The sequence below is a fragment of the Ranitomeya imitator genome, chromosome 1 (genome assembly GCF_032444005.1).
Source record: "Ranitomeya imitator isolate aRanImi1 chromosome 1, aRanImi1.pri, whole genome shotgun sequence".
NCBI classification, from domain to species: Eukaryota; Metazoa; Chordata; class Amphibia; order Anura; family Dendrobatidae; genus Ranitomeya; species Ranitomeya imitator.
In genome coordinates this window covers 252,307,176-252,334,932 of record NC_091282.1, presented here as the reverse complement: position 1 = coordinate 252,334,932, position 27,757 = coordinate 252,307,176, and the positions used below count along the sequence as shown (strand labels likewise).

At 47.0% G+C, this 27,757-nt stretch overlaps 1 protein-coding gene across 1 annotated transcript in view; it reads left to right on the top strand.

Annotated features, from left to right (window-relative positions):
* Positions 1–27,757, top strand: part of LOC138667407 (uncharacterized) — a 226,579-nt gene that overhangs the window by 161,610 nt on the left and 37,212 nt on the right. The window lies entirely within an intron of this gene.

The window sequence follows — 27,757 nt, the reverse complement described above, 5'->3', positions numbered from 1 at the left end:
GGCCAGTCTGGCCCTGGGCTCCCAAGGTGTGTGGGCAAGGATGGTGTATGCCGACAAATAAGTGGCGGATACAGAGTTGTAAAGTCTTTACCTGGTTTACTGGTGGTAGCAGTCCACAGTTCAGTGTACCAGGCACAGGTGGTGATATGGTCCGGCAGGCCTGGAGGCAAAAGAGGATCCCTCTCCCAGGTGAGGTCTGTAAGCCTTCTTACTCACACCAGTATGCAAGGTCTCTGTTGCCTGTAGCTTGCTGGCAGAGTCCTCTCCCTCCTGTCCTACAGGTACCTGCATGGTGGGCAGTTTGAGCCGTTTTATAAGGTCTCTATCACGACCCAGGCTCTTCAGGTGCTGCTTCGTCTCCAGGTGTGGTGTGGGCAATAACATACAGTCCTATGCACTCCAGTTCTGCTATGTGTCCTATAGAACAACACAGCCTTGGGCTCACGGTTCCTGCGCTTCGGCTCTGAGGGTGCTCAGTCACAGTTCCCTTCTGAGCCCCTTTCCTCCTCTGTGCTCCTTTCCTCAGTTGCTCCACCACTCTCAACCCCTCGGGTTCACTTCCTTCCCTGGAGCTACAGCTCAGTCCTGGCTGTACGGCTCCACTGTCTGATTTCAGTTCCAGACTTCCTTCTCTGTCCACTGTCTCTCACCAACTAACCTAACTCCTCCTCCAGACCAGAACACTTAAAGCTGAGGAAGCTCCCATGAATCCGGGTCCTGAGCTCCCCCTTCTGGCCTGGATTCAGAATGTGTTGAACGTGGGTGCGTTACATGCTAAAGGGAATCCTAATAGAAGAGATGAATGGGAACTCCAGCTCCAATAAAAAGGTGAAAGTCTTTATTAATCCAAATTTAAAAATGGTAATCCAACGCACATAGTGGACAGGTGGATGAAAGCGATAGTCTCAGCTACGCGTTTCGATCCAAAAGGATCTTACTCATGCCTGAGAAGGCATGAGTAAGATCCTTTTGGATCGAAACGCGTAGCTGAGACTATCGCTTTCATCCACCTGTCCACTATGTGCGTTGGATTACCATTTTTAAATTTGGATTAATAAAGACTTTCACCTTTTTATTGGAGCTGGAGTTCCCATTCATCTCTTCTATTTGCATTCGCTTGGCGTCTTTGGTCAGGACGGACTCTCGTGCTCTATATCTGGTGGTCTGGTCGGTGAGCTGGCTGCGGCTTCTAGCCGTTTTTCCTTCTTGTGTTATAAAGGGAATCCTCCTTGCCTCCAAGCATGATATCACCCTCCCCGAAAGTAAGGTAACATCACTAACAACCGGTTACTTACCTGGAGTGTTACAGATACCTCCCTGAAGTTATTGCCTAAGGGATAAGTACCTGTATATGAGTTGCCCACCAGGGCAGCGGGGTACTCGGTACCGGGTTTGGTCGGCTATTAAAGGGGTTGTCTCGGTGGCCCTGGGACCCGATCCGTGGCCCTGGGATTCACTGTAAAAGGGGAATTGACTTTTAAGGGAAAAATGTTTATAAGTCTGTCATGATGCCACCTGTGGTGTTTGGTCAATAGCGGAACCGACACTGCGTTAAAGCGGTCCTCTGTGTGATGTTACTGCAGCACTGATGGTACACTTCCCACAGGTGAAGCAGTGTCCCCAGGGGTCCTAAGGTGTAAGGCGTTGATGGTATGTGCCGGTGAATGAAGATAGGACACGAGTTGTAAGTCTTTACCTGGTTTACTGCAGTTGGCAGGCCACAGTCCAGGGCACCGGCAACAGGTACATAGGAGTCCATGTAGCCTAGAAACAAGTGGAATCCCTTGGCAAGTCAGGTTGGGAGCCTTCCACTTTGCGCTTGCTAAAGTCCCTGCTGCCTGATGTACTCCAAGCAAGGTCCTAATTCTGCCTCCTGTCCTGGGACAGGTACCTGTATGGTAAGCAGCTTGAGCGGTGCCTACTGGGGTCTTTACACGGTGACTCCAGGCTCCAAGATGCTGCTGTACCACAAGTGTAAATTTGGGAAGTGTTTTTATGATCTTATGCACTCCGGCTCTGCTGAGTGTCTTGTAGTTCCACTCTGCCTCGGGCTCCCGGTACCCGGCTTCTGCGCACTGACTCTCTTGAGGCTTATCCTCAGCCTCCTTGAGCCCTGAATCTCTTTTCTGCTCCTTTCCTGTCTGTCCTCGCTCACAGACTGTCTGTACAAACTGAATTGACTGGTCTCCTGGGACCAACTCTGACTCCTCCTCCAAACCATGATCTTTATCCAAGGAAGCTGCCCTAAAACAGGGTTTTGAGCTCCCCCTCCTGGCCTAAATTTGGAAGATGTTGTGTGTGTGATAACCTGCCAAAGGGAATCTCACTTGTCTCCATGCATAGCACTACCCTCACCGAGAGGAAGGAAGCACTACTGTGGTACCCGAACTCCTGGGGTGCCACATATACATTTCTGAAAAAAAATCAAAATGGCAAAAATTGTTTTTTTGGTCACATCACTTCACCAAATAATGGAACAAAAAGATTCCAAAAAGTTGCACTGACCACAGAATTACAGTGGGGCAAAAAAGTATTTAGTCAGTCAGCAATAGTGCAAGTTCCACCACTTAAAAAGATGAGAGGCGTCTGTAATTTACATCATAGGTAGACCTCAACTATGGGAGATAAACTGAGAAAAAAAAATCCAGAAAATCACATTGTCTGTTTTTTTAACATTTTATTTGCATATTATGGTGGAAAATAAGTATTTGGTCAGAAACAAAATTTCATCTCAATACTTTGTAATATATCCTTTGTTGGCAATGACAGAGGTCAAACGTTTTCTGTAAGTCTTCACAAGGTTGCCACACACTGTTGTTGGTATGTTGGCCCATTCCTCCATGCAGATCTCCTCTAGCGCAGTGATGTTTTTGGCTTTTCGCTTGGCAACACGGACTTTCAACTCCCTCCAATGGTTTTCTATTGGGTTGAGATCTGGAGACTGGCTAGGCCACTCCAGGACCTTGAAATGCTTCTTACGAAGCCACTCCTTCGTTGCCCTGGCGGTGTGCTTTGGATCATTGTCATGTTGGAAGACCCAGCCACGTTTCATCTTCAATGCCCTTGCTGATGGAAGGAGGTTTGCACTCAAAATCTCACGATACATGGCCCCATTCATTCTTTCATGTACCCGGATCAGTCGTCCTGGCCCCTTTGCAGAGAAACAGCCCCAAAGCATGATGTTTCCACCACCATGCTTTACAGTAGGTATGGTGTTTGATGGATGCAACTCAGTATTCTTTTTCCTCCAAACACGACAAGTTGTGTTTCTACCAAACAGTTCCTGTTTGGTTTCATCAGACCATAGGACATTCTCCCAAAACTCCTCTGGATCATCCAAATGCTCTCTAGCAAACTTCAGACAGGCCCGGACATGTACTGGCTTAAGCAGTGGGACACGTCTGGCACTGCAGGATCTGAGTCCATGGTGGCGTAGTGTATTACTTATGGTAGGCCTTGTTACATTGGTCCCAGCTCTCTGCAGTTCATTCACTAGGTCCACCCGCGTGGTTCTGGGATTTTTGCTCACCGTTCTTGTGATCATTCTGACCCTATGGGGTGAGATTTTGCGTGGAGCCCCAGATCGAGGGAGATTATCAGTGGTCTTGTATGTCTTCCATTTTCTAATTATTGCTCCCACTGTTGATTTCTTCACTCCAAGCTGGTTGGCTATTGCAGATTCAGTCTTCCCAGCCTGGTGCAGGGCTACAATTTTGTTTCTGGTGTCCTTTGACAGCTCTTTGGTCTTCACCATAGTGGAGTTTGGAGTCAGACTGTTTGAGGGTGTGCACAGGTGTCTTTTTATACTGATAACAAGTTTAAACAGGTGCCATTACTACAGGTAATGAGTGGAGGAAAGAGGAGACTCTTAAAGAAGAACGTACAGGTCTGTGAGAGCCAGAAATCTTGATTGTTTGTTTCTGACCAAATACTTATTTTCCACCATAATATGCAAATAAAATGTTAAAAAAACAGACAATGTGATTTTCTGGATTTTTTTTTCTCAGTTTGTCTCCCATAGTTGAGGTCTACCTATGATGTAAATTACAGACGCCTCTCATCTTTTTAAGTGGTGGAACTTGCGCTATTGCTGACTGACTAAATACTTTTTTGCCCCACTGTACATAAATTAAAACTACTACTCAATCTGTCACGGGGCTACCGCGACAGAGCGGTTCCAGAGAACCGCAGCGCTCTGGGCCTCGTTCACACACAGTGAACAGAAGCTCTTCTCCTGTATTTTGACCTGGCTGCTTTGTGCCAGCAGTGCAGGAGTTAACCTTATTTGCTAAGTTGCTGTGAGCTGAGTCTCTCAGCTGAAGTGAATTTTTGTAATCTCCTTCTCTATATAGACCCAGCCTTGACTACAGCTAGTGTCAGTGATCAGTTCTGCTGCCTGGCTTGGAGGTTGAAGGAGAGTGATATTTGGAGCTTGGAGGTTTATTACAGAGATTGGTGTCTGCTGTTTTGGTTGCTTGTTAAACCTGTTTTCCTTCCTAGTTTTATCCTTCTCTTCCCTTCTATGTGTACCCTCTGTGGTTATGTGAGCATTTGGTGAGTTTGAGACTTTTAGTTATACCTTGTCTGTATACCCTGTTTATTGTTGTGTTTTTACACTGGTGCAGTCCTCCTCCCTGGGGGAAAGAGGGGGCCACTTATAGGGCCTGCACAGGAGACAGGGATACGCTGGCGGCTCAGGCCTCCTAACCATCATACATAGTAACATAGTAACATAGTTAGTAAGGCCGAAAAAAGACATTTGTCCATCCAGTTCAGCCTATATTCCATCATAATAAATACCCAGATCTACGTCCTTCTACAGAACCTAATAATTGTATGATACAATATTGTTCTGCTCCAGGAAGACATCCAGGCCTCTCTTGAACCCCTCGACTGAGTTCGCCATCACCACCTCCTCAGGCAAGCAATTCCAGATTCTCACTGCCCTAACAGTAAAGAATCCTCTTCTATGTTGGTGGAAAAACCTTCTCTCCTCCAGACGCAAAGAATGCCCCCTTGTGCCCGTCACCTTCCTTGGTATAAACAGATCCTCAGCGAGATATTTGTATTGTCCCCTTATATACTTATACATGGTTATTAGATCGCCCCTCAGTCGTCTTTTTTCTAGACTAAATAATCCTAATTTCGCTAATCTATCTGGGTATTGTAGTTCTCCCATCCCCTTTATTAATTTTGTTGCCCTCCTTTGTACTCTCTCTAGTTCCATTATATCCTTCCTGAGCACCGGTGCCCAAAACTGGACACAGTACTCCATGTGCGGTCTAACTAGGGATTTGTACAGAGGCAGTATAATGCTCTCATCATGTGTATCCAGACCTCTTTTAATGCACCCCATGATCCTGTTTGCCTTGGCAGCTGCTGCCTGGCACTGGCTGCTCCAGGTAAGTTTATCATTAACTAGGATCCCCAAGTCCTTCTCCCTGTCAGATTTACCCAGTGGTTTCCCGTTCAGTGTGTAATGGTGATATTGATTCCCTCTTCCCATGTGTATAACCTTACATTTATCATTGTTAAACCTCATCTGCCACCTTTCAGCCCAAGTTTTCAACTTATCCAGATCCATCTGTAGCAGAATACTATCTTCTCTTGTATTAACTGCTTTACATAGTTTTGTATCATCTGCAAATATCGATATTTTACTGTGTAAACCTTCTACCAGATCATTAATGAATATGTTGAAGAGAACAGGTCCCAATACTGACCCCTGCGGTACCCCACTGGTCACAGCGACCCAGTTAGAGACTATACCATTTATAACCACCCTCTGCTTTCTATCACTAAGCCAGTTACTAACCCATTTACACACATTTTCCCCCAGACCAAGCATTCTCATTTTGTGTACCAACCTCTTGTGCGGCACGGTATCAAACGCTTTGGAAAAATCGAGATATACCACGTCCAATGACTCACCGTGGTCCAGTCTATAGCTTACCTCTTCATAAAAACTGATTAGATTGGTTTGACAGGAGCGATTTCTCATAAACCCATGCTGATATGGAGTTAAACAGTTATTCTCATTGAGATAATCCAGAATAACATCCCTCAGAAACCCTTCAAATATTTTACCAACAATAGAGGTTAGACTTACTGGCCTATAATTTCCAGGTTCACTTTTAGAGCCCTTTTTGAACATTGGCACCACATTTGCTATGCGCCAGTCCTGCGGAACAGACCCTGTCGCTATAGAGTCACTAAAAATAAGAAATAATGGTTTATCTATTACATTACTTAGTTCTCTTAGTACTCGTGGGTGTATGCCATCCGGACCCGGAGATTTATCTATTTTAATCTTATTTAGCCGGTTTCGCACCTCTTCTTGGGTTAGATTGGTGACCCTTAATATAGGGTTTTCATTGTTTCTTGGGATTTCACCTAGCATTTCATTTTCCACCGTGAATACCGTGGAGAAGAAGGTGTTTAATATGTTAGCTTTTTCCTCGTCATCTACAACCATTCTTTCCTCACTATTTTTTAAGGGGCCTACATTTTCAGTTTTTATTCTTTTACTATTGATATAGTTGAAGAACAGTTTGGGATTAGTTTTACTCTCCTTAGCAATGTGCTTCTCTGTTTCCTTTTTGGCAGCTTTAATTAGTTTTTTAGATAAAGTATTTTTCTCCCTATAGTTTTTTAGAGCTTCAATGGTGCCATCCTGCTTTAGTAGTGCAAATGCTTTCTTTTTACTGTTAATTGCCTGTCTTACTTCTTTGTTTAGCCACATTGGGTTTTTCCTATTTCTAGTCCTTTTATTCCCACAAGGTATAAACCGCTTACACTGCCTATTTAGGATGTTCTTAAACATTTCCCATTTATTATCTGTATTCTCATTTCTGAGGATATTGTCCCAGTCTACCAGATTAAGGGCATCTCTAAGCTGTTCAAACTTTGCCTTCCTAAAGTTCAATGTTTTTGTGACTCCCTGACAAGTCCCCCTAGTGAAAGACAGGTGAAACTGCACAATATTGTGGTCGCTATTTCCTAAATGCCCAACCACCTGCAGATTTGTTATTCTGTCAGGTCTATTAGATAGTATTAGGTCTAAAAGTGCTGCTCCTCTGGTTGGATTCTGCACCAATTGTGAAAGATAATTTTTCTTGGTTATTAGCAGAAACCTGTTGCCTTTATGGGTTTCACAGGTTTCTGTTTCCCAGTTAATATCCGGGTAGTTAAAGTCCCCCATAACCAGGACCTCATTATGGGTTGCAGCTTCATCTATCTGCTTTAGAAGTAGACTTTCCATGCTTTCTGTTATATTTGGGGGTTTGTAACAGACCCCAATGAGAATTTTGTTACCATTTTTCCCTCCATGAATTTCAACCCATATGGACTCGACATCCTCATTCCCTTCGCTAATATCCTCCCTTAAAGTGGACTTTAGACAAGACTTTACATAGAGACAAACCCCTCCTCCTCTCCGATTTTTACGATCCTTTCTAAACAGACTGTAACCCTGTAAGTTAACTGCCCAGTCATGGCTTTCATCTAACCATGTCTCGGTTATTCCCACTATGTCAAAGTTACCTGTAGATATTTCTGCTTCTAGTTCTTCCATCTTGTTTGTCAGGCTTCTGGCGTTTGCGAGCATGCAGTTTAGAGGATTTTGTTTTGTTCCAATCTCCTCACTGTGGATTGTTTTAGAAATGTTCTTACCTCCCTTCTGAGTATGTTTTCCTGGGTCGTCTTTGTTCGAGTCTAATGTTTTTCTTCCCGTCCCCTCTTCTTCTAGTTTAACGCCCTCCTGATGAGTGTAGCGAGTCTTCTGGCGAATGTGTGTTTCCCAGGTTTGTTGAGGTGTAGTCCGTCTCTGGCGAGGAGTCCATCATACCAGTAATTCACACCGTGGTCTAGGAATCCAAATCCTTGTTGTCTGCACCATCGTCTTAGCCAGTTGTTTGCATCAAGGATCCTGTTCCATCTCCTGGTGCCATGCCCGTCTACTGGAAGGATAGAAGAAAAAACTACCTGTGCATCCAGTTCCTTTACTTTCTTCCCCAACTCTTCAAAGTCCTTGCAGATTGTCGGTAGGTCCTTCCTTGCCGTGTCATTGGTGCCAACATGTATCAGAAGAAATGGGTGGACGTCCTTGGAGCTGAAGAGCTTTGGTATCCTATCGGTCACATCCTTGATCATCGCACCTGGAAGGCAGCATACTTCTCTTGCAGTTATGTCCGGTCTGCAGATGGCTGCTTCGGTGCCTCTCAGTAGTGAGTCTCCCACCACCACCACTCTTCGTTGCTTCTTGGCTGTACTTTTTGCTGTCACTTGTTGCTGTGTGCCCTTTTCTTTTTTGCTTGCTGGTATTGCTTCATTCTTAGGTGTGCCATCTTCATCCTCTACAAAGATTTGATATCGGTTCTTCAGTTGTGTGGTTGGTGATTTCTCCATGGTCTTCTTGCTTCTTTTGGTCACATGCTTCCACTCATCTGCTTTCTCATAGGTACCCCTGAGATAAGGGAAAGTTAAGGCCTCATTATAGTGGCAGGGACAGGTGCGGGTCCCAGTACGCCGTCCTGCCCGTTTATCGCCGTTTACAGCGTGACTGTTGTGATAGGCAATTCAGTATCACAATGGACATAGCGGTCAGAGCACATACAGTGATCTGACAATAACCCAAAATAATAGAACGAGCTCTGAGACGTGGGAACTCTGCAGACCGCAATCCCTAATCCTCTCCAAACAACACTAGAGGCAGCCGTGGATTGCGCCTAACTCTACCTATGCAACTCGGCACAGCCTGAGAAACTAACTAGCCTGAAGATAGAAAATAAGCCTACCTTGCCTCAGAGAAATACCCCAAAGGAAAAGGCAGCCCCCCACATATAATGACTGTGAGTTAAGATGAAAAGACAAACGTAGGGATGAAATAGATTCAGCAAAGTGAGGCCCGACTTTCTTAACAGAGCGAGGATAGGAAAGATAACTTTGCGGTCTACACAAAACCCTAAATAAAACCACGCAAAGGGGGCAAAAAGACCCTCCGTACCGAACTAACGGCACGGAGGTACACCCTTTGCGTCCCAGAGCTTCCAGCAAAACAATTAGACAAGCTGGACAGAAAAAATAGCAAACAAATAGCAAAGAAGAACTTAGCTATGCAGAGCAGCAGGCCACAGGAATAATCCAGGGAAAAACAAGTCCAACACTGGAACATTGACAGGAAGCGTGGATCAAAGCATTAGGTGGAGTTAAGTAGAGAAGCACCTAACGACCTCACCAGATCACCTGAGGGAGGAAACTCAGAAGCCGCAGTACCACTTTCCTCCACAAACAGAAGCTCCCAGAGAGAATCAGCCGAAGTACCACTTGTGAACACAGGAGGGAGCTCTGCCACAGAATTCACAACAGTACCCCCCCCTTGAGGAGGGGTCACCGAACCCTCACCAGAGCCCCCAGGCCGACCAGGATGAGCCACATGAAAGGCACGAACAAGATCGGGAGCATGGACATCAGAGGCAAAAACCCAGGAATTATCTTCCTGAGCATAACCCTTCCATTTAACCAGATACTGGAGTTTCCGTCTAGAAACACGAGAATCCAAAATCTTCTCCACAATATACTCCAATTCCCCCTCCACCAAAACCGGGGCAGGAGGGTCAACAGATGGAACCATAGGTGCCACGTATCTCCGCAACAATGACCTATGGAATACGTTATGTATGGAAAAAGAATCTGGGAGGGTCAGACGAAAAGACAGGATTAAGAACCTCAGAAATCCTATACGGACCAATGAAACGAGGTTTAAACTTAGGAGAGGAAACCTTCATAGGAATATGACGAGAAGATAACCAAACCAGATCCCCAACACGAAGTCGGGGACCCACACGGCGTCTGCGATTAGCGAAACGTTGAGCCTTCTCCTGGGACAAGGTCAAATTGTCCACTACATGAGTCCAAATCTGCTGCAACCTGTCCACCACAGTATCCACACCAGGACAGTCCGAAGACTCAACTTGTCCTGAAGAGAGACGAGGATGAAACCCAGAATTGCAGAAAAATGGCGAAACCAAGGTAGCCGAGCTGGCCCGATTATTAAGGGCAAACTCAGCCAAAGGCAAAAAGGACACCCAGTCATCCTGATCGGCAGAAACAAAGCATCTCAGATAGGTTTCCAAGGTTTGATTGGTTCGTTCGGTCTGGCCATTAGTCTGAGGATGGAAAGCCGAGGAAAAAGACAAGTCAATGCCCATCCTACCACAAAAGGCTCGCCAAAACCTCGAAACAAACTGGGAACCTCTGTCAGAAACGATATTCTCTGGAATGCCATGCAAACGAACCACATGCTGGAAGAACAATGGCACCAAATCAGAGGAGGAAGGCAATTTAGACATGGGTACCAGATGGACCATCTTAGAAAAGCGATCACAGACCACCCAAATGACTGACATCTTTTGAGAAACGGGAAGATCTGAAATAAAATCCATAGAGATATGTGTCCAAGGCCTCTTCGGGACCGGCAAGGGCAAAAGCAACCCACTGGCACGAGAACAGCAGGGCTTAGCCCGAGCACAAATCCCACAGGACTGCACAAAAGTACGCACATCCCGCGACAGAGATGGCCACCAAAAGGATCTAGCCACTAACTCTCTGGTACCAAAGATTCCAGGATGACCAGCCAACACCGAACAATGAACCTCAGAGATAACTTTATTCGTCCACCTATCAGGGACAAACAGTTTCTCCGCTGGACAACGATCAGGTTTATTAGCCTGAAATTTTTGCAGCACCCGCCGCAAATCAGGGGAGATGGCAGACACAATTACTCCTTCCTTGAGGATACCCGCCGGCTCAGATAAACCCAGAGAGTCGGGCACAAAACTCCTAGACAGAGCATCTGCCTTCACATTTTTAGAGCCCGGAAGGTACGAAATCACAAAGTCAAAACGGGCAAAAAACAGCAACCAACGAGCCTGTCTAGGATTCAAACGCTTAGCAGACTCGAGATAAGTCAAGTTCTTATGATCAGTCAATACCACCACGCGATGCTTAGCTCCTTCAAGCCAATGACGCCACTCCTCGAATGCCCACTTCATGGCCAGCAACTCTCGGTTGCCCACATCATAATTTCGCTCAGCAGGCGAAAACTTCCTGGAAAAAAAAGCGCATGGTTTCATCACTGAGCAATCAGAACCTCTCTGCGACAAAACAGCCCCTGCTCCAATCTCAGAAGCATCAACCTCGACCTGGAACGGAAGAGAAACATCTGGTTGACACAACACAGGGGCAGAAGAAAAATGACGCTTCAACTCTTGAAAAGCTTCCACAGCAGCAGAAGACCAATTGACCAAATCAGCACCCTTCTTGGTCAAATCGGTCAATGGTTTGGCAATACTAGAAAAATTGCAGATGAAGCGACGATAAAAATTAGCAAAGCCCAGGAACTTTTGCAGACTTTTCAGAGATGTCGGCTGAGTCCAATCATGGATGGCTTGGACCTTAACAGGATCCATCTCGATAGTAGAAGGGGAAAAGATGAACCCCAAAAATGAAACCTTCTGCACACCAAAGAGACACTTTGATCCCTTCACAAACAAAGAATTAGCACGCAGGACCTGAAAAACCGTTCTGACCTGCTTCACATGAGACTCCCAATCATCCGAGAAGATCAAAATGTCATCCAAGTACACAATCAGGAATTTATCCAGGTACTCTCGGAAGATGTCATGCATAAAGGACTGAAACACTGATGGAGCATTGGCAAGTCCGAATGACATCACTAGATACTCAAAATGACCCTCGGGCGTATTAAATGCAGTTTTCCATTCATCGCCTCGCCTGATTCGCACCAGATTATACGCACCACGAAGATCTATCTTGGTGAACCAACTAGCCCCCTTAATCCGAGCAAACAAATCAGATAACAATGGCAAAAGGTACTGAAATTTAACAGTGATCTTATTAAGAAGGCGGTAATCTATACAAGGTCTCAGCGAACCATCCTTCTTGGCTACAAAAAAGAACCCTGCTCCTAATGGCGACGATGACGGGCGAATATGCCCCTTCTCCAGGGATTCCTTCACATAACTGCGCATAGCGGTGTGCTCAGGCACGGATAAATTAAACAGTCGACCTTTTGGGAATTTACTACCAGGAATCAAATTGATAGCACAATCACAATCCCTATGCGGAGGTAGGGCATCGGACTTGGGCTCATCAAATACATCCCGGTAATCAGACAAGAACTCTGGAACCTCAGAAGGGGTGGATGACGAAATTGACAGAAATGAAACATCACCATGTACCCCCTGACAACCCCAGCTGGACACCGACATGGATTTCCAAACCAATACTGGATTATGGGCTTGTAGCCATGGCAACCCCAACACGACCACATCATGCAGATTATGCAACACCAGAAAGCGAATAACCTCCTGATGTGCAGGAGCCATGCACATGGTCAGCTGGGTCCAGTATTGAGGCTTATTCTTGGCCAAAGGCGTAGCATCAATTCCTCTCAATGGAATAGGACACTGCAAGGGCTCCAAGAAAAACCCACAACGCTTAGCATATTCCAAGTCCATCAAATTCAGGGCAGCGCCTGAATCCACAAACGCCATGACAGAATACGATGACAAAGAGCAGATCAAGGTAACGGACAGAAGAAATTTTGACTGTACTGTACCAATGGTGGCAGACCTAGCGAACCACTTAGGACAATCAGAGATAGCATGAGTGGAATCACCACAGTAGAAACACAGCCCATTCAGACGTCTGTGTTCTTGCCGTTCAACTCTGGTCATAGTCCTATCGCACTGCATAGGCTCAGGTTTAATCTCAGGTAATACCGCCAAATGGTGCACAGATTTACGCTCACGCAAGCGTCGACCGATCTGAATGGCCAAAGACATAGACTCTGTTATGGCTGGCAATCAGGCAACACAGCGTGCAGTAATCAGCGCACATACAGAGATCTGGCAATAACCAAAAACAATAGGACGAGCTCCGAGACGTGGAATCTCCGCAGACCGCAGTACCCGATCTATCCTCACACAACTATAAGCAGCAGTGGACTGCGCCCATCACTACCCACGCAACTCGGCACCGCCCGAGGAGCTGACCAGCCCGAAGACAGAAATACAAGCCTGACTTACCTCAGAGAAACACCCCAAAGGAACAGGCAGCCCCCCACACACAATGACTGCCAGCAAGATGAAAAGACAAACGTAGGAATGAAATAGATTCAGCAAAGTGAGGCCCGATACTCTAGACAGAGCGAGGACAGCAAAGAGAACCATGCAGTCTACAAAAAACCCTAAACGAAAACCACGCAAAGGGGCAAAAAGACCCACCGTGCCGAACTAACGGCACGGCGGTGCACCCTTTGCTTCTCAGAGCTTCCAGCAAAAGTTAATAGCAAGCTGGACAGAAAAAACAGAAAACAAACTAGAAGCACTTATCTAGCAGAGCAGCAGGCCCAAGGAAAGATGCAGTAGCTCAGATCCAACACTGGAACATTGACAAGGAGCAAGGAAGACAGACTCAGGTGGAGCTAAATAGCAAGGCAGCCAACGAGCTCACCAAAACACCTGAGGGAGGAAGCCCAGAGACTGCAATACCACTTGTGACCACAGAAGTGAACTCAGCCACAGAATTCACAACAGTACCCCCCCCTTGAGGAGGGGTCACCGAACCCTCACCAGAACCCCCAGGCCGACCAGGATGAGCCACATGAAAGGCACGAACAAGATCTGGGGCATGGACATCAGAGGCAAAAACCCAGGAATTATCTTCCTGAGCATAACCCTTCCATTTGACCAGATACTGGAGTTTCCGTCTAGAGACACGAGAATCCAAAATCTTCTCCACAATATACTCCAATTCCCCCTCCACCAAAACAGGGGCAGGAGGCTCCACAGATGGAACCATAGGTGCCACGTATCTCCTCAACAACGACCTATGGAATACATTATGTATGGAAAAGGAGTCTGGGAGGATCAGACGAAAAGACACCGGATTGAGAATCTCAGAAATCCTATACGGACCAATAAAACGAGGTTTAAATTTAGGAAAGGAAACCTTCATAGGAATATGACGAGAAGATAACCAAACCAGATCCCCAACACGAAGTCGGGGTCCCACACGGCGTCTGCGATTAGCGAAAAGCTGAGCCTTCTCCTGGGACAAGGTCCCAGGAGTCCAGATCTGCTGCAACCTGAGACCTGAGTCCAGATCTGCTGCAACCTGTCCACCACAGAATCCACACCAGGACAGTCCGAAGACTCAACCTGTCCTGAAGAGAAACGAGGATGGAACCCAGAATTGCAGAAAAATGGAGAGACCAAGGTAGCCGAGCTGGCCCGATTATTAAGGGCGAACTCAGCCAACGGCAAAAATGACACCCAATCATCCTGGTCAGCGGAAACAAAACATCTCAGATATGTTTCCAAGGTCTGATTGGTTCGTTCGGTCTGGCCATTAGTCTGAGGATGGAAGGCCGAGGAGAAAGATAGGTCAATGCCCATCCTACCACAAAAGGCTCGCCAGAACCTCGAGACAAACTGGGAACCTCTGTCAGAAACAATATTCTCAGGAATGCCATGTAAACGAACCACATGCTGGAAGAACAAAGGCACCAAATCAGAGGAGGAAGGCAATTTAACCAAGGGCACCAGATGGACCATTTTAGAAAAGCGATCACAGACCACCCAAATGACCGACATTTTTTGAGAAACGGGAAGGTCAGAAATGAAATCCATCGAAATATGTGTCCAAGGCCTCTTCGGGACCGGCAAGGGCAAAAGCAACCCACTGGCACGTGAACAGCAGGGCTTAGCCCTAGCACAAATTCCACAGGACTGCACAAAAGCACGCACATCCCGTGACAGAGATGGCCACCAGAAGGATCTAGCAACCAACTCCCTGGTACCAAAGATTCCTGGATGACCGGCCAGCACCGAACAATGAAGTTCAGAGATAACTTTACTAGTCCACCTATCAGGGACGAACAGTTTCTCGGCCGGACAACGATCAGGTTTATTAGCCTGAAATTTCTGCAACACTCTCCGCAAATCAGGGGAGATGGCAGACACAATGACTCCTTCCTTGAGGATACTCGCCGGCTCAGATAACCCCGGAGAGTCGGGCACAAAACTCCTAGACAGAGCATCCGCCTTCACATTTTTAGAGCCCGGAAGGTATGAAATCACAAAATCAAAACGAGCAAAAAATAACGACCAACGGGCCTGTCTAGGATTCAAGCGCTTGGCAGACTCAAGATAAGTAAGGTTCTTATGATCAGTCAAAACCACCACGCGATGCTTAGCACCCTCAAGCCAATGACGCCACTCCTCGAATGCCCACTTCATGGCCAGCAACTCTCGGTTGTCCACATCATAATTACGCTCAGTAGCAGAAAATTTCCTGGAAAAGAAAGCACATGGTTTGAACACTGAGCAACCAGAACCTCTCTGTGACAAAACCGCCCCTGCACCAATCTCAGAAGCATCAACCTCGACCTGGAACGGAAGAGAAACATCAGGTTGACACAACACAGGGGCACAGCAAAAACGACGCTTCAACTCCTGAAAAGCTTCCACGGCAGCAGAAGACCAATTAACCAAATCAGCACCCTTCTTGGTCAAATCGGTCAATGGTCTGGCAATGCTAGAAAAATTACAGATGAAGCGACGATAAAAATTAGCAAAGCCCAGGAATTTCTGCAGACTTTTTAGAGATGTCGGCTGAGTCCAATCCTGGATGGCCTGAACCTTAACCGGATCCATCTCGATAGTAGAAGGGGAAAAGATGAACCCCAAAAATGAAACTTTCTGCACACCGAAGAGACACTTTGATCCCTTCACGAACAAGGAATTAGCACGCAGTACCTGGAAAACCATTCTGACTTGCTTCACATGAGACTCCCAATCATCTGAGAAGATCAAAATGTCATCCAAGTAAACAATCAAGAATTTATCCAGATACTCACGGAAAATATCATGCATAAAAGACTGAAAAACAGATGGAGCATTGGCAAGTCCAAACGGCATCACCAGATACTCAAAATGACCCTCGGGCGTATTAAATGCCGTTTTCCATTCATCTCTCTGCCTGATTCTCACCAGATTATACGCACCACGAAGATCAATCTTAGTAAACCAACTAGCCCCCTTAATCCGAGCAAACAAGTCAGAAATCAATGGCAAGGGATACTGAAACTTAACAGTGATCTTATTAAGAAGGCGGTAATCAATACACGGTCTCAGCGAACCATCCTTCTTGGCTACAAAAAAGAACCCTGCTCCCAATGGTGACGACGATGGGCGAATATGTCCCTTCTCCAGGGACTCCTTCACATAACTGCGCATAGCGGTGTGTTCAGGTACGGACAAATTAAATAAACGACCCTTAGGGAATTTACTACCAGGAATCAAATTGATAGCACAATCACAATTCCTATGCGGAGGTAGGGCATCAGACTTGGACTCTTCAAATACATCCTGAAAGTCCGACAAGAACTCTGGGATGTCAGAAGGAATGGATGACGAAATAGACAAAAATGGAACATCACCATGTACTCCCTGAGAACCCCAGCTGGTTACCGACATAGAGTTCCAATCCAATACTGGATTATGGGTTTGTAGCCATGGCAACCCCAACACGACCACATCATGCAAATTATGCAGTACCAGAAAGCGAATAACTTCCTGATGTGCAGGAGCCATGCACATGGTCAGCTGGGCCCAGTACTGAGGCTTATTCTTGGCCAAAGGTGTAGCATCAATTCCTCTCAACGGAATAGGACACCGCAAAGGCTCCAAGAAAAATCCACAACGTTTAGCATAATCCAAATCCATCAGATTCAGGGCAGCGCCTGAATCCACAAACGCCATGACAGAATACGATGACAAAGAGCACATTAAGGTAATGGACAAAAGGAATTTGGACTGTACAGTACCAATAACGGCAGAGCTATCGAACCGCCTAGTGCATTTAGGACAATTAGAAATAGCATGAGTAGAATCACCACAATAGAAACACAGTCTGTTCAGACGTCTGTGTTCTTGCCGTTCTACTTTAGTCATAGTCCTGTCGCACTGCATAGGCTCAGGTTTACTCTCAGACAATACCGCCAGATGGTGCACAGATTTACGCTCGCGCAAGCGACGACCGATCTGAATGGCCAAGGACATAGACTCATTCAAACCAGCAGGCATAGGAAATCCCACCATTACATCCTTAAGAGCTTCAGAGAGACCCTTTCTGAACCAAGCCGCTAGTGCAGATTCATTCCACAGAGTGAGTACTGACCACTTCCTAAATTTCTGACAATATACTTCTACATCATCCTGACCCTGGCATAAAGCCAGCAGATTTTTCTCAGCCTGATCCACTGAATTAGGCTCATCGTAAAGCAATCCCAGCGCCTGGAAAAATGCATCAACATTACTCAATGCAGAATCTCCTGGTGCAAGAGAAAACGCCCAGTCCTGTGGGTCGCCGCGCAAAAAAGAAATAATAATCAAAACCTGTTGAATAGGATTACCAGAAGAATGAGGTTTCAAGGCCAAAAATAGCTTACAATTATTTCTGAAGCTCAGGAACTTAGTTCTGTCACCAAAAAACAAATCAGGAATCGGAATTCTTGGTTCTAGCATCGATTTCTGATCAATAGTATCTTGAATCTTTTGTACATTTACAACGAGATTATCCATTGAGGAGCACAGAGCCTGAATATCCATGTCCACAGCTGTGTCCTGAAGCACTCCAATGTCTAGGGGGAAAAAAAGACTGAAGACAGAGCTAAGGAAAAAAAATGATGTCAGGATTTCTTTTTTCCCTCTATTGGGAATCATTGGTGTGGCTCCTTGTACTGTTATGGCTGGCAATCAGGCAACACAGCGTGCAGTAATCAGCGCACATACAGAGATCTGGCAATAACCAAAAACAATAGGACGAGCTCCGAGACGTGGAATCTCCGCAGACCGCAGTACCCGATCTATCCTCACACAACTATAAGCAGCAGTGGACTGCGCCCATCACTACCCACGCAACTCGGCACCGCCCGAGGAGCTGACCAGCCCGAAGACAGAGATACAAGCCTGACTTACCTCAGAGAAACACCCCAAAGGAACAGGCAGCCCCCCACACACAATGACTGCCAGCAAGATGAAAAGACAAACGTAGGAATGAAATAGATTCAGCAAAGTGAGGCCCGATACTCTAGACAGAGCGAGGACAGCAAAGAGAACCATGCAGTCTACAAAAAACCCTAAACGAAAACCACGTAAAGGGGCAAAAAGACCCACCGTGCCGAACTAACGGCACGGCGGTGCACCCTTTGCTTCTCAGAGCTTCCAGCAAAAGTTAAAGAAGTTATCCACTACTATAAAGTTTTTTTTTTTTTTTCATAAATCTTGCTATTATGTGCCACTGAAAACATCTACTGTGTTTATTTTAGCAATATTAGCTGTTATCATGCTGTAGCAGCACATCTTCAGTGCTGGATTCAGCTCTCATGGGGTTAATCGACTACTTCCTTATTGTGACCTAATACTACAAGTTCCATGATGCTTTGCAATGCCACTAAGCCCGAATCTAGCACACCCCCTCCAAAAACACACCCAAACCCCTCCCTCCTCTCCCTCCTCTCTCTTCAAAAAGATTTGTGGTGTCATTTCTGTCCAACTCCTCTTTTACATTTGTCCAACCCACACTCCATTACACAGAGCGATAGATAGATAGATAGATAGATAGATAGATAGATAATAGATAGAGAGATAGATAGATATGGGATAGATAGATAGATATTAGATAGAGAGAGAGATAGATATGAGATAGATAGATAGATGTGGGATAGATAGATAGATAGATAGATGTGGGATAGATAGATATGGGATAGATAGATAATAGACAGACAGATGATAGATAGATAGATAGATAGATAGATAGATAGACACAGACAGATAATAGATAGATAGATATGGGATAGAGAGATAATAGATAGATAGATAGATAGATAGATAGATAGATAGATAGATAGATAGATAGATAGATAGATAGATAGATAGATATGGGATAGAGAGATAATAGATAGATAGACACAGACAGATAATAGATAGATAGATATGGGATAGAGAGATGATAGATAGATAGATAGACACAGACAGATAATAGATAGATAGATATGGGATAGAGAGATAATAGATAGATAGATAGATATGGGATAGAGAGATAATAGATAGATAGACACAGACAGATAATAGATAGATATGGGATAGAGAGATGATAGATAGATAGATAGATAGATAGATAGACACAGACAGATAATAGATAGATAGATATGGGATAGAGAGATAATAGATAGATAGATAGACAGACAGATAATAGATAGATAGATATGGGATAGAGAGATGATAGATAGATAGATAGACACAGACAGATAATAGATAGATAGATATGGGATAGAGAGATAATAGATAGATAGATAGATAGATAGATAGATAGATATAGGATAGAGAGATGATAGATAGATAGATAGATAGATAGATAGATAGACACAGACAGATGGATAGAATTAGATAGATATGGGATAGATGGATACATACAGATATATCTATATATCTATTTCCATAGATATGTCCATATCCATGTTTCTAAACCCCTTCACCCCTGGAGCTTTTTTCGTTTATCGCTCCCCTTCTTTCCAGAGCCATAATGTTTCCGTCAATATGGCCATGTGGGGGCTTATCTTTTGCGGGACAAGTTCTACTTTTGAACGACACCATTGGTTTCACCATGTCGTGTAACAGGAAATGTGAAAAAAATTCAAAGTGCGATGAAATTGCAAAAAAAGTGCAATCCCACACTTGTTTTTTGCTTGCCTTTTTGCTAGGCTCACTAAATGCTAAGGCTGTGTGCACACGTTGCGGATTTGATTGCAGATCCGCAGCGTTTTTTGCCGCACAGAATTGCAGCAAATCCGCATTGTAGTGCACAACCAATGTAAGTCTATGGGAGCCGCAGACTTGTTGTGCACATGCTGCGGAAAAGGCCGCACCGAAACGCAGCTTTTTTTTTTCTCCGCAGCATGTCACTTCTTTTGTGCCGAACTGCAGCGTTTCTGCACCCTTAGGCCGGGATCACACACAGCGAGATACGGCCGTGTCTCACAGGTTAAAACCAAGCTCTGGCACCGGCACTCCGGAGCGGAGCGTGCAGCCGCACAGCAATACATGGAGCCGCACGCTCCGCTCCGGAGTGCCGGTGCCAGAGCTTGTATTTAACCTGCGAGACTCGGCCGTATCTCGCTGTAGTGTGACTCCGGCCTCAAACTTTCATTGAGATGTAGAAAATATCTGCAGTTTTGCTGCGGATGTGGGTCCAAGAAACGCTGCAGTTCAGGAGGAGGGAAGTGTGTGGGTGGTGACCAGGGCCGAACTGGCCATCGGGCACTTCTGGCAAATGCCAGAAGGGCCGGTGCCAGTAGTGGGCCGCTGCACTCTTTCCCCCCTACTCCCGCCAGTGCCGCCGCCGCATTCAACTATACCGGCGTCCATGACGCCGGTATAGTTCAATGCAATGATGGAGGAGAGAGCGTCCGCTGACGCTCCCTCTCCCATCATTCCCCGCTCTGCCTCTGACACTGCGGGTGCGCGATGACGTCATATCATCACAGACCTGCAGTGTCCCGGGCAGACTGCAGACGCCGAGACAGGAGCAGCGCGGGCAAGAGGAAAGGTGAGGAGAGTGTGGAGCCATTATCGGGGGGATGAGATGTGGGTTGTGCTGTATATACCACTGTGTGGGCTGGGCTGTGTATGTACCACTGTGTGGGCTGTGCTGTGTATATACCACTGTGTGGGCTGTGTGTTGTGTATACTACTACGCGGGCTGTGCTGTATATACTACTACGCGGGCTGTGCTGTATTTACTACTACGCGGGCTGTGCTGTATATACTACGACCCGGACTGTGCTGTATACTACTACACGGGCTGTGCTGTATACTACTACACGGGCTGTGCTGTAAACTACTATTCGGGCTGTGCTGTATATACTACGACCCGCGCTGTGCTGTATACTACTACATGGGCTGTGCTATATACTATGCAAGTTGTGCTATATTATATGCGGGCTTTGATATATACTATGGGAGGTATATTATATTCTATGGGGGAGGCCGTGTTATATACTACTAGCTATTGAACCCGTTCTACGCCCAGGTGGCGAGCATTTATATTGGTATATGGTCTCCATCCTGTCATGTGCTGCTCCATCCTGCGCCCCCATCCTGTCATGTGCTGCTCAAATCCTGCACCCCTGTTCTGTCATGTGCTGCTGCCATCCTGCAGCCCCATTCTGACATGTGCTGCTCCCATCCTGCGCCACCGTTCTGTAATTTGCTGCTCCCATGCATATGGCCGGTACACTGCTCCATTATGGTTCATGGCCCCCATAACATGCTCCATAGTATATGCCCCATACACTGCTCCATAAATGTTGATGGCCCCCATAAGATGCTTCATAGTATTATATGCCCCGTATGCTGCTGCGATATATATATATATAAAAAAAAAAAATAACATACTCACCTATCGTCGCTGGGCACCGAGTGCTGGGGGGCCTGAGCAGGCGGGGACACCGGCGCGCTGTGGGGGTCAGGTGCCGGTATTGCCGCTAGCTCAGGCCCCCGACACTTGCTATATTCACCTGTCCCCTGTTCCAGCGCTGCACGCCACTTCTTCTGGTCCTCTGGCTGTGACTGTTCAGTCAGAGGGCAGCGCGCATTAAGCGCGTCATCGCGCCCTCTGAACTGTGAAAATCACAGGCAGAGGACCCGGGAGACAGAGCCGCACGCAGCGCTGGAACGGGGGACAGGTGAATATAGCTTATACTTACCCTCCTGGCGCGTCCCTGCCTCTCCGTTGGAGATCGTGGTGTGCGTTCAGTGTTTACGCATACCTCGATCTCCTGGGAGCGTCACTCTGTGGGGTCCAGACTGTGCCGGCGCTTGCGCAGTCTATAAAGGCTTCGGACAGAGTGACGCTCCCAGTGTTATATTATAGATGTGGCTGTGTTATATACTACTGCGGGGGTATATTCTATTCTATGGGGGAGGCTGTCTTATATACTATGTGGGGTATATTATATTCTATGGGGGAGGCTGTCTTATATACTATATGCGAGCACATTTGCAGGATCCTTTTTTTTTTTTGCTGGATCCGTTTTTTCTCAGAGTTGTATTAGCGCCTGATGGCCACACGTTTCATCCGTTTTTTGCTAGATCCGTCGCTGTGCATTTTTTCGACGTACCGAAAAACCGTTTCTTTGTATGTGTTTTCCGTCCGGCGGAAACAGCTTTTTTGACATATCCTGCCAAAAACGGATGAAACGTGTGGCCATCAGGTGTAATCCGGCGCTAATACAACTCTATGAGAAAAAACGGATCTGGCGTAAAAAAAAGGATTCGGCGAAAATAAACGGATCCGGTGGAAAAAACAGATCTGGTGGAAAAAAAAAAAACATCCGGCGGAAAAAAAACATCCCGGTGGAAAAAAATGGATCCTGCAAATGTGCTCGCAGGATGCGTTTCACCCATAGACTTGTATTAGCGACAGATGGCCACAAGTCGCGTCCGTCGTGCTACGGATCAGTCGTGTTTTGGAATACCGTCGGCACGAAAAAACGTTCAAGTGAACGTTTTTTTGGCCGTTGCGGCAGAAACTCCGCCCCCTCCTCCTCGCACTTCAGAATGGGCAGCAGATGCATTGAAAAACTGCATCCGCTGCCCACTTCGTACACAAATTTCACAACGTGCGTCGGTACGTCGGCCCGACGCATAGCGACGGACCTGTACCGACGCAAGAGTGAAAGAGGCCTTAATGAGCGTTGAATTTTTTAAAAATAAAGAAAAAAACGGCGTGGGCTCCCGTGCAATTCTCTGCGCCAGAGGGGGAAAGCCGACGGCCGGGGGCCAATATTTGTAGCCTGCTATGAATATCAGCCCGCAGCTGTCTGCGTAGCCTTTACTGGCTATTAAAATAGGAGGACCCCCCCCAAAAAATGATGTGGGGTCCCCCTATATTTTATAGCCAGAAAGGCTACGCAGACAGCTGCGGGCTTATATTCATAGCCTAGAGAGGGGCCATGGATATTGGCCCCCCCCGGCTACAAATACCAGTCCGCAGCCATCCCAGAAATGGCGCATCTGTAAGATGCGCCAATTCCGGCACTTAGCCCCTCTCTTCCCACTCCCGAGTAGCGGTGGGATATGGGGTAATAAGGGGTTAATGTCACCTTGCTATTGTAAGGTGACATGAAGCCGGGTTAATAACGGAGAGGCGTCAATAAGACGCCTATCCATTACTAATCCAATAGTAAGAAAGGGTTAATAAAACACACACATTTGGAAAAAAATATTTTAATATTCTTCATTTAACCATACTTACCATACTTCTGCGCCTGCAAAAAAAAGTAAAATAATAAACCGTATACTACCTGTCCGACGCAGTCCAAATAATAACGAGTGTCCCACGACGATCTCCCCTATAGAACAGTGACATCGGGTGATGTCACTGCTCTATAGGACCCTCAGTGACACACTGACAGGAGACAATGGCTCCTGCAGTGCATCACTGAGGTTACTCTAGTTCACTGGTCTCACTTTATGGCAATTGCTGCGTGGGAAAATGTCTCACCCAGCAATGCCAATAGTGAGACTAGGGACTATTTTCTCACAGGGGCGTAGGAATACCTTGTGAGGAATACATGATGGAAGGATACCTTCCATCATTGTGTTCCTGGAGCCCCTGGAGAGTGGTCGCATCAACTGATGCTCCTGCTCTCCACGGGAGATCGTCATGGGACACTCGTTTTAATTGGATATCTGCGGACAGGGAGTATATTGTTTGTTTATTATTTTAATATTTTTTACAGGTGACAATGGCTTCGGGGAACAAAGTGACAAGTGATGGTGAGTATGTACTCTATGTTATATGTACTGTATGTCTGTAGTATGTATGTACTGTATGTCGCATGTCGTCGCATGGTGCATGTCGTTGCATGGTGCATGTCGCATGCCGGCGCATGGTGCATGTAGCATGTCGCATGGTGCATGTCGTCGCATGGTGCATGTCATCGCATGGTGCATGTAGCATGTCGTCGCATGGTACATGTCACATGCCGTCGCATGGCGCATGTTGTTGCATCGTGCATGTCGTCGCATGGTGCATGTCGCATGCCGCTGCATGGTGCACGCCTCTGCATGGTGCATGTCACATGCCGCTGCATGATGTTGCATGGTGCATGCCAGCGCATGGTGCATGTAGCATGTTGCCGCATGGTGCATGTCACCGCATGGTGCATGTCGCATGCCGTCGCATGGTGCATGACGCATGTCGTCGCATGGTACATGTCGCATGCCGTCGCATGGTGCATGTAGCTGCATGGTGCATGTCGCTGCATGGTGCATGTCGTCGCATGGTGCATGTCGTCGCATGCCGCTGCATGGTGCATGTCGTCGCATGCCGCTGCATGGTGCATGTCGCTGCATGGTGCATGTCGCATGCCGTCGCATGGTGCATGGCGCATGTCGTCGCATGGTACATGTCGCATGCCGTCGCATGGTGCATGTCGCTGCATGGTGCATGTCGCTGCATGGTGCATGTCGCTGCATGGTGCATGTCGTCGCATGGTGCATGTCGTCGCATGGTGCATGTCGTCGCATGGTGCATGTCGCATGCCGCTGCATGGTGCATGTTGCATGCCGTCGCATGGTGCATGTCGCTGCATGGTGCATGTCGCTGCATGGTGCATGTCGCTGCATGGTGCATGTCGTCGCATGGTGCATGTCGTCGCATGGTGCATGTCGTCGTATGGTGCATGTCGCATGCCGCTGCATGGTGCATGTTGCATGCCGTCGCATGGTGCATGTCGCTGCATGGTGCATGTCGCTGCATGGTGCATGTCGCTGCATGGTGCATGTCGTCGCATGGTGCATGTCGTCGCATGGTACATGTCGCATGCCGTCACATGGTGCATGTAGCATGGTGCATGTAGCATGGTGCATGTCATCGCATGGTGCATGTAGCATGTCGTCGCATAGTGCATGTCGTCGCATGTTACATGGTGTGTGTTGTATGTATGTACTGAGTGTTTTTTTTTTTTCATTCAACACATTAGCCGGATGATGGGACTACAACTGTCCCATCATTGGCTAATGTGCCAGTCACTGTCAGTGTAGCAGGCAGAGCCCGATGGGACTTGTAGTCCCATCGGACGATGCCTGCACACACATACATACACATATATATACATACACACACACACACACACACACCAACAACCCCCCACAGGAGACCCCCGGCGCCGAGCGGCACAGGAGACCCCCGGCGCCGAGCGGCACAGGAGACCCCCGGCGCCGAGCGGCACAGGAGACCCCCGGCGCCGAGCGGCACAGGAGACCCCCGGCGCCGAGCGGCACAGGAGACCGCCGGCGCCGAGCGGCACAGGAGACCCCCGGCGCCGAGCGGCACAGGAGACCCCCGGCGCCGAGCGGCACAGGAGACCCCCGGCGCCGAGCGGCACAGGAGACCGCCGGCACCGAGCGGCACATGCCGGCACCCAGACCCCAGCGTCAGGCATCCACGCACTCCCCCCAGCAGAGCCAGAACAGCCCTGCCCGCCCCAGCACAGCCCTGTCCTCAGATCCCAGCGTGAGCAGTGAGCACACATAGCCCCGCCCGCCCCCAGCACAGCCCTGCAGGCAGCCCCGCCCCCAGCCCAGTCACTTTTGCTGAGTGACTGCAGACTGTGGGGGCTGGTCACGCCTGCTGCTGACGTCACGTCAATTTTCAGAGCCTGGAAATTGACGTGACGTCGGCGGAAATGAGCGGCGGCTGCAGTCTGGGGGTCATGTGACCCGTACCCAGCTGCAGCCATAGCGCCGCTCACAGGCAAAAACGACAACGCAAGGTATTTACACAATGCAATTGGGGCCCTGGGGGGATACATTGGGGGGTTACATGAAAGTAGTGGACAACCCCTTTAATAGCAAGCTGGACAGAAAAAACAGAAAACAAACTAGAAGCACTTATCTAGCAGAGCAGCAGGCCCAAGGAAAGATGCAGTAGCTCAGATCCAACACTGGAACATTGACAAGGAGCAAGGAAGACAGACTCAGGTGGAGCTAAATAGCAAGGCAGCCAACGAGCTCACCAAAACACCTGAGGGAGGAAGCCCAGAGACTGCAATACCACTTGTGACCACAGAAGTGAACTCAGCCACAGAATTCACAACAAGACTCATTCAAACCAGCAGGCATAGGAAATCCCACCATGACATCCTTAAGGGCTTCAGAGAGACCCTTTCTGAATATAGCTGCCAGCGCAGATTCATTCCATTGAGTGAGCACGGACCACTTTCTAAATTTCTGGCAATATACCTCTATCTCATCCTGAGCCTGACAAAGAGCCAGCAAATTTTTTTCTGCCTGATCCACTGAATTAGGCTCATCGTACAGCAATCCGAGCGCCAGGAAAAACGCATCGATATTACTTAATGCAGGATCTCCTGACGCAAGAGAAAATGCCCAGTCCTGAGGGTCGCCACGCAAAAAAGAAATGACGATCCTAACCTGTTGAACTGGGTCACCAGAGGAGCGAGGTTTCAAAGCCAGAAATAGTTTACAATTATTTTTGAAACTCAGAAATTTAGTTCTATCTCCAAAAAACAAATCTGGAATAGGAATTCTCGGTTCTAACAAAGAATTCTGAACCACAAAATCTTGAATATTTTGAACTCTTGCCGTGAGCTGATCCACACATGAAGACAGACCTTTAATGTCCATTGCTACACCTGTGTCCTGAACCACCCAAATGTCTAGGGGAAAAAAAAAGGCAAAACATCTGACAATAACCCAAAATAATAGAACGAGCTCTGAGACGTGGGAACTCTGCAGACCGCAATCCCTAATCCTCTCCAAACAACACTAGAGGCAGCCGTGGATTGCGCCTAACTCTACCTATGCAACTCGGCACAGCCTGAGAAACTAACTAGCCTGAAGATAGAAAATAAGCCTACCTTGCCTCAGAGAAATACCCCAAAGGAAAAGGCAGCCCCCCACATATAATGACTGTGAGTTAAGATGAAAAGACAAACGTAGGGATGAAATAGATTCAGCAAAGTGAGGCCCGACTTTCTTAACAGAGCGAGGATAGGAAAGATAACTTTGCGGTCTACACAAAACCCTAAATAAAACCACGCAAAGGGGGCAAAAAGACCCTCCGTACCGAACTAACGGCACGGAGGTACACCCTTTGCGTCCCAGAGCTTCCAGCAAAACAATTAGACAAGCTGGACAGAAAAAATAGCAAACAAATAGCAAAGAAGAACTTAGCTATGCAGAGCAGCAGGCCACAGGAATGATCCAGGGAAAAACAAGTCCAACACTGGAACATTGACAGGAAGCGTGGATCAAAGCATTAGGTGGAGTTAAGTAGAGAAGCACCTAATGACCTCACCAGATCACCTGAGGGAGGAAACCCAGAAGCCGCAGTACCACTTTCCTCCACAAACGGAAGCTCCCAGAGAGAATCAGCCGAAGTACCACTTGTGACCACAGGAGGGAGCTCTGCCACAGAATTCACAATACGTGACACAATCTGTAAAAAACAATAAAAAAAACAAGACCTTATTCAACTGTATCGCTAATAAAAAGATTATTGCACTTAGAATATGGCAATGAAATGTGGATTTTTAGTATTTACTATAAAATCTCTCTCATAATCTTCATTGGGGATACAG